The sequence below is a fragment of the Crocuta crocuta genome, unplaced genomic scaffold (assembly GCF_008692635.1).
Source record: "Crocuta crocuta isolate KB4526 unplaced genomic scaffold, BGI_CrCroc_1.0 scaffold16, whole genome shotgun sequence".
In the NCBI taxonomy this organism is placed as follows: Eukaryota; Metazoa; Chordata; class Mammalia; order Carnivora; family Hyaenidae; genus Crocuta; species Crocuta crocuta.
The window spans coordinates 10,956,008-10,964,407 of record NW_027531893.1 but is presented as its reverse complement, the minus strand read 5'-3'; the positions used below and the strand labels follow the sequence as shown (position 1 = coordinate 10,964,407).

Here is an 8,400-nt window from a genome sequence, read left to right as displayed (position 1 = left end):
TGAAGGAACTGCCCTGTTAGGTCGTGGTGTGGACCAATTTTCCCATTCATGTTCTTGTCTTAGTCCTTTTGGGATGCTCTCATAAAAAGACAGTGCACTGAGGGGTGTAAACAACAGACACTTATTTCTCACAGTTCTGGAGGCTGGAAGGCAAGATCAAGGGGCTTGTAAATTTGGTGTCTAGGGAGAGCCTGCTTCCTGGCTCATCGATGGTGTTGCTGTGTCCTCACCGGTGGAAAGGGATGAGGTTGCTCTCTGGGGTCTCTTTTCTCAGGAAGTCCCCTTCTTGGGGGCTCCCAAAGTCCGCACCCCTTGATACTACCACTTTAGGGGGTAGGATGCAACATATGAATTTGAGAGGGACACAATCATCCAGTGACTGGCTGTCCGCCACCTGTTGCAGAATCCCTTTCACAGGACCACGCTGCACGCCGCCATCACGCTGCCCAGGCTCCCCTGGCCTGTGGCAGTCTCTCAGTCCCTCCTCGTTTCTTGCATCCTTGTTACCTTGAAGAACACTCCTTATGCTTTTTCTAACATCTCAAGAAATGAAGCCTCAGAGGGGCTAAAGGACCTGTCCAAGTTCAGACAGCCCATGGAGACAGCGCCGGATTTCCTCGGAGCCACGTCAAGTCTGGTTGTCAGCCTCGCACCTTAGAACCACCTGGCGGACTTCTTGGGACTCGGCCCCAGAGTTTCAGATCCGGAAGCTCTAGGCTGAAGCTAGGAGTTGCATTTCCAGCAAGTTCTCAGGTGATGGTGACGGTGCCTTACGTCCAGGGACCACATTTTGAGAACCACTGCTTTCGGCCCAGTCCCTTCGGAGCTGTTGATCCAGATCGAATTGCTCAGATAGTTGTCACAGCTCCATGTCTGCTTCTGCAGTGTAGAAATGAAGCTAGACTCTGAAATGACTTCGCCTCCCTCCCCCCCTGCCTCCCTCCCTCTCCCCGCATCACTGACGGTATTTGCTGCCCTGGGTAAGTAAGAAGTGCATGCTGCTTGTAACCTGGCAGAGACTGATTTGTGCCCCATTCCATCACATCTGAGGACAGCTTTGTGGCTTCATGGGAGGGTCTTAGTCTGAAAAAGTTAGCGACTGATTTCTACTTCAGACATGGAGCTAAAACAGTTACTGAAAAACAGGAGACTGACAGATGAAACGGTATAAACTTCATGTAATGCGTTGGAAATTTTAATATATTATTAATCTATAGTTTCTTCTTGAGAAGGTTGCCATATTATTCATTCTAACTTTATTCTTCCTTTCCTGCTTTCTTTTTTTTTTTTTTTAATGCTGCTACAAAACTGAAATGAGCTGGGGCGCCTGGGTGGCTCGGTGTATTAAGTGCCTGACTTTGGCTCAGGTCATGATCTGATAGTTCGTTGAGTTTAAGTCCTGCATCGAGCTCTCTACTGTCAGCATGAAGCCTGCTTTGTATTCTCTGCCCACCCACCTACCAATTTCTGCCCCTCCCCCGCTCTCACATGCTCCCTCTCTCTAAAATAAATAAACATTAAAAAAACAAACAAACGTGAAATGAGCTAAAAGCCAAACCTGCAGTTGGTTAACTACTGATTTCAGAATGAAGGCACCGAGGAAAATAAATGCACAATGGAGAGTTGCTGAAGAGGCACACACACTGATTGAACTCAAATTAGTGAATGGCAAAGTAAACCTTCAAGTCCTTTTAACGGCTTCCAGCGACCTGGCATTTACTGAAGCCCCAGGTAAGAAATTACCATGCCTTGTTAGTTACTTAAAAACAAATTACTTACATCCTATGTTGTTTTCTGAGAGCCATTGGTGAAGGGATAACTCAGGTTCCTTGCTTGAGAGGACTTTGACCCTGACACTATTTTCAGTTGTTTCTTCACACAAGGGACTTAAGGAAGAGAAAAATAAAAACACACAGCCTCCTGAGTATTATCTGGAAAAGTGCTGCAAGTTTTTTGAAACTCTTGAAGAATTCATAACTATAAGCACTTCCCCATATTAATGATTAATGCTGTTTTCAAGCTCTCGCTGTATTTCATACTTTGATTAGAAGCGCAGTAGGACTTTTAAGTCGGGCTGATTCCCAATGAAACAGAGAACTTTGGTTGCTTCATTTGTTACCCTGCACGTCTCTGCTCCTTAATCATTTAAAACACTTCCAAACAAATGCAGGTTTCCTAAAACAAAGCACAGATCATGCACAGGGCCCTGGGGCAGGGTGGGTGGGGGGAGGGCAGAGAACCCCCTTTTGTGTGTGTCAGCACACTGAATCATCCCATTTTGGGGAAGATAATCCGTTTTAATTTTCTTAGACCGTGTTCACTGGCTTTCATTATTTTCTTTACTTCAAAGATCATCTGGACAACTGTTTTTCTTCGCAACAAGGCTGAGGGTGTTCCTCCAGATCCGTCTGATTTCATGGCCTTCGGGGTTGCTTTCATGTATTATGAATTTTTCAACCGGCAGTGTTTATTAGATGGAAATTTACAACTCTTTGTAGAAGTCGTATCTTGCAGAAATTGTTGCTAGGGTAAAACAATAAAAGAAGGAAATATTAATGTTTTCAGAGGAAGGCTGAAGAATGGTTGGCAAAAACCTACGTAGACACAGTGTGTTGGATCATGCCTTTGAGATGAGTCATGTTTTCTTTTGGTCTCCTGGTGTTTCTCTCCTCCCTCCCCGCGCCCCCCTTCAACAGTGTGTTGTCTCCTTGTTCCTCGCCTTGGGCTGGGTTTGGGGCACACTCTCCTTTTCCTCTCTCCCACTTTGGAATCCTGAACCCATTCATGAGAAGAGGGTTTGACCACAGAGGGCTTTTCCCCAAACTTAGAAAGGGCCCCTTGCATAAGTTCCTGGGTTTCTGAACAGGAAGAGCAGCAGAGACAGCTAAGAGATTTTGAAACAGGAATTGCATAATGCCTGCAGGCAACAGAGCCCACCCTCTCCTAATTTTGTGGCTGGAGCAGTTCACAATATGGTTTACAAAACATAGAGAAGACCAGAGGCAAGCAGTCCAGAGCTGCTGTGCCAATGACACAAAGCAATCAGGGACATCTATCTTTTTGTTCCTTTATCCTCACTTTATGGTTTCCTTTCTCAAGGATGCCTCATATTCCAAGGTGGCTACCAGGGCACCAGACATCACATCTGCATTCTTGGCAGCAGGAAGGTTGAGAGAGTGTCTCTCCCAGGCAAAGCAACTCCTTTCGAAAGATCTACCCCAGAAGTCACTTATAATATATCAACTTACATCTCCCTGGAATTTAGTCACATGGCTGTATCTCGCTGAAAGGGGGACTGGGGAGTTGAGCATTTCTAATGGAGTTCTGTTACTAAGGAAGAAAGAAGGATGGATATTTAGAAAGCAACTAGCAGTGCATGCCACAGACCTGAAGGCGCTAATGGCCTGAAGTGAGGAAAGCTTCATGTGCACTCTATCCACATGAGTGAACATGGACCACTGTGTGCTCTTTGCCTTCCTTGGCACAATGAAAAACCAGTAGAACTTTACCACAACCTTGGGGGTGGGAGTATGGAAGAGCCTAAGGCCTTCAAGCCAAAGGAATGAGGCTTGAAATACAAATTAAGCAGAGTTATAAAGATAAACTTGACTTCTTAAACACATGAGTTTGGATGGAGATTTGTAATAATTATTGGGGTTAGGTATCTGAAAGTTCCAACCTTCATTTAAATGCTTTCTTTTTTTTTTAAGTTAAGCACCAGCACTTGATTAATTGACTGTTATAAAAATGCATAATGTTGGAGGGCTTGAGCGGTATTTTTCTAAAGTGACCCCACTAATTTCTGGAGACAGGGGCTGTATATTTTACCTCTGCAGAATGCTTGATAAACCTAGTCACTTTGTGAATATTGGTTAAATGAGCAAAATCAATGATGGTAATCTAAGAGATTTTAGACCCCCTGTGTTTTCACATCTATTTGTGTCTCTGTATTTGTCTAAACTCCTTTAGTTGCATGTTTAAAAAAAATTGAAGTCAAAATGGTTAAGACAAAAGGTAATTTATGACTCTTATAATTTAAGTCATAGGCTTCAGGCATGGCTGGATCTAAGCGTTTAATGATCTCATCAAAACAAGGTTCTGTATTCTCTAATGAGCTATTCTTTGTATTGGCTCCACTCTCCCCTCTTGGTGGTAGGATGACTGTTAATAGGTCCATGAAAACAATTTTTTTAGCTTTGAGTCCAGAGGGTAAGAATATCATTTCTTAGGCAGCATCAGAACTCTTTCTCAACTAACTCATTGGCTCTGATAGTCCTGACTTGGCATCAGAAACCTTCTCTGAACATTTCACTAGAATATGATAGGCTTTAAGACTCATGCCCACTGTGTCAATCTGGGCCCAGGCAGTGGAAAGAAAATCATACTATTATTTAAACAGAAATAATTTAAGACAGGTGGTCAAATCCAGTCTTTGGTTGCTTTTGTACATAAAATTTTATTGGGACACAGCTATACCCATACATTTAAGTATTCAGTTTATGGCTGCTTTCAGGACAAAAGAAAGCAGAGTAGAATAGCTACAACAGAGACCATATGACTCACAAATCTAAAACATTTACGATCAAGGTCTTCATGGAAAGTTTACCCACCTGTACTTTTATATAAATGAGTGACAGCAAAATGAAGCCCTAAAAAGGAACAAAAGAAGAGTCAGCTGTCACGGGGGAAGAACCTGCCGGAAACATCTATCTCTAGGGCTGAAGGAACAAAGGGAAAAGATTAGAATTATTAAAACTTAAAAGTTTGGAGAAGAGGCCCCAGAGAATTGAAGCTTCAGACCTCCAGAAAAGGAATGACTTGGTGCTGGTGTTGGTGTCACTGAGGGGACATGTCCCCTCTTCCTCCTCTAGCCCATGGGTTCCCTCAGTGGCAGAATCCGACTAGGAGCAGCGGTGAAGGAGAAATGTGCTTGTGGGGTCCCGGCATCACAAAGTGGGGTATGGGAACACGGGCTTGGAGTTGAAATATAATCACTAAAAAGCCTGCACAACCCACTCTTTGGCTACTCAATATTCATCCATGCGCTTCTATTTGTATTTGAACTTCTACAGACAACACAGACAACTCTGTGCTTCCACATGACCACACACAGACGTTCTGCAATCAAGCAAAGGCATGTATTTCTCAGACGCTCCCCAAAATGAGGAGACTCAAAGACACAACAGTCATTGTGACCATTTGGGGGCTATGTTAATTACTCTCCAAAATCAGCCATTGTGGCATCAGAATATTCTGTTACTTAAAGACCAACTTGTAAAGTTAACTGCCCTAACAAGACTTGTATAAGATATTAGGGAAGAAAAAAGAGAGTATACACACACACACACACACACACATGCACACACACCAAGCAAGGATGAAATTCAGCGTAGTTCTATAGTTCTTGCTTCTGTAACTGGCCATGATTGTGATGTTGCCTATCAGGTTCCTGAGAACCCTCTCTACTGTGGATTTAGATCTCATAGAGTCATTCTGAGCCTACTCCAGGGTGTCCCTCCGTATATACATCCCAAGGCTTCCCTGTCACCAGCGTCCCAGGTGTGTCCTTTCTAAGAACAACCCCACACAGCCAAGTGATTAGCAACTGCCTACATACTGGCGTTCTCCGGGATTCTAACTCTCTCATGGCCTGGATGTGCTGTCCAAGGTTCTGATCACTGGAAGCGCCTCCTTCACCACTGTCCTTCAGGACCACCTCTCAGTAGGCTGGAAGGCTGCAGCTGTCGATTTCTGGTTGGCACCAGCAAGGTCTAGCCCTTGCTATTTCTAGGGACACTTCACAGAACACTCTGTCTTCCAGGCCTGTGTGTCTTTGGCTCAGCTCAGAATGTCTTTTCCTTGTTGTCCGTCTGTGGACCTTCTCCTGACCACACTGCACCTTGCTGACGCTGTTCCTGGGCACTTGTCTCTGCTGTCACACTTGTTTCAGTGCTTTTATTATTTATGCTACCCAAGAATCAGCTGTGTCCTCTTGGCCCCCTCAGGATTCAGAGCACATCAGTTTCTGTTTCCTCCTCAGAATCCAAAGCCCACCTCAAAAAGTCTGCGTGGTCTTGAGTAGCTTACATTCTCCACTGCCAGTTTTCAAAGCCAGATTTTGCACCTATTTTCTCTGATTTTTTCCACGTTGGTCTGGTTGTGAAATTAAGTTCTGTTGTCAATGTGTAGCAAGCTGTTTTAGATGGAATTGTTTTTTAATCTACTAAGCTTGTTCTTTGTATATAGCAGCGGTCTGTAAACTTTTTTTTGATAGAAAGTCAGACAGTAAATATTTTTGGCTTTGGGAGCCATATGGAGTCTGCAACTACTCATTTCTGCTGTTGTAGTGCAAAAACAGCCACATATCATAAAGAGACAAATGGGTATGGCTGTGTTCCAATAAAACTTTATTAACAAAAGTTTGTGGCAGGCTGGATTTGGCCAGCCCATGGACTGTCATTCACTAATCCCAGGCATGTAAGAAGGCTATAGGTTTTGGTTCATGGAAGTTACATTTTTAGTCACCTTACATTCTCTTGCTTAGGGTTTTTTCAGTTGATTCTGAACACTTGAATTTTTTTCAAGGTATACAAACCATATCACCTGATATCTTAGTCCATTTGGGCTGCTATAACAAAACACACAAACTTAAACAACAAACAGCCCAGCTTAAAACACAAATATTTATTTCTCGCAGCTCTGGAGGCTGGAAAGTCCAAGATCAATGTGCAGCAGATTCAGTGTCTAGTGAAAGCCCACTGCCTAGTTCATAGATGGTCATCTTCTTGCTGTGTCCTCTCATGGTGGAAGTGGCAAGGGAGCTCCCTGTGATCTCCTTTGTAAGGGCACTAATCCCATTCAGGAGAGCTCCACCTTCGCGACCTAACCACCTCACAAAGACTCCACCTCCTAATACCATCACACTGGGGGGTTAGGAAATCAATATATGATTTGGGGGAGTCCTTGTCTGGCCATTCCTGGCCAGTGGTCCTTTGTCTGTTGTCCTTGGCAATGCCAGCCCTGTTCAGCAAGAATCAGATTAGCAGGAGTTCCCCATCCTTGATACCTAACCAAGTTCCTCCCAGTAATTCTCAATCCAATGACTGCCTCACTCTACCCCATTAGCTATAAATCTCCACCCAGCACTGTTTTATCTGGAATTGAGTTGATTCTTGCTCCCCTCATGCAATAGTCTGCAGTAGTCTCCCTTGTCTGTTTAAACTGCCTGGTGCAATTTTTCCTTGACACACCTTAACAATTTTTATTCTTAGTCTCTTTCTTGTGTTTAACTTCATCAGCTTTTGCCTGCTGATCTTTGTTAAATAAAGGCAGTGGCCTTGGATGTATCAGTCAGACTCAGTAGGGAACAGGGACAAGACTCAAGAGGACTGACTGCAGAGATTTCAATGACGGGGCTCTTTCCAAGGTGTGGGCAGGGTTAAGGAAACCCAGCAAGAGATGAAGAAGCATCCCAGGGCTGGCAACAATAGGGTGGCTCTAATGGATACCCCAGACATGAAAATGCAAATGAAGAAAGCAGTTGCCAAAACTCCACCAGGACAGGAATGGAGTGTGTCTCACAAGAGCTGTGCCTTAGGCAGAGAAACACATCACTGCTAACCACAGCTAGATGGGAAGGCAGTCTAGTGACTGATGACACTGACCTCTCTGTTCTCCTGCCCCCCCTGCCCCCCCAATCTCCTGTTGGTATCTCCTTTGGAAAAACTTGACCAGAAGCCACAGGGTAAGGGCAGCTGGTGATAGAATCTAAGGAGGTTGGCCAGGGGAGGGGGATGTCATGAGAATCAGAGAACATGCACCACAGGAGACATTGCTGACTCCTTCTGTCCCTCCGTGAAAGAGTTTTTAGTGTTTGCCAATTAAGCATCTTCCCAGTTTGGGAAGTGACATGGACATATTATTTCATGTTAAGGAAATATTTACTTTCAAAAAGGTGTTTGGTGTTTTTTTTTTGACAAGAATGGATACTGAATCTTATCAATGCCTTCTATTATCCATACAGATGATATTCTCTTTTACTCTATTAACATGGCAAATTATATTAATAGGGAATATGCTTTGAGGAGCCCTTGCATTCTTGAGAGAAACCCCACTTGGCCATGCAACACGAGTGCTGTTGGTATTTTATTTAGATTTTTACATGGATACTCACAAGCGAAGGAGAGGGTGGTCCATTATTTTCTTCCATGTTTTAGTTTTTTTTGGCTTCGTGAAAACACACATAGCCTTTCTTGCTTTTTGTTTTTGAAAAATCTATTCTCAGCTTGGGTTACTTTTTTGCCCTTTGCCAGCTAATCTTGGAAATGCATTTCCTCTAAAAACTAATGTGGGAAAATGTTCTACCTCAACAATACGGGTTTGCCTATCTTAGATGGGTCA

The 8,400-nt window shown here is 43.8% G+C and overlaps 1 long non-coding RNA gene across 1 annotated transcript in view; it reads right to left on the bottom strand.

Moving 5' to 3' along the window:
- Window positions 1–1,540: 1,540 nt before the first annotated feature.
- LOC144239270 (uncharacterized) overlaps window positions 1,541–8,400 on the bottom strand; it is a 34,388-nt gene continuing 27,528 nt past the window's right edge. The window contains exon 4 of the long non-coding RNA XR_013337354.1: window positions 1,541–2,523. This is a non-coding gene — a long non-coding RNA (uncharacterized LOC144239270). The remainder of the gene's footprint in view (window positions 2,524–8,400) is intronic.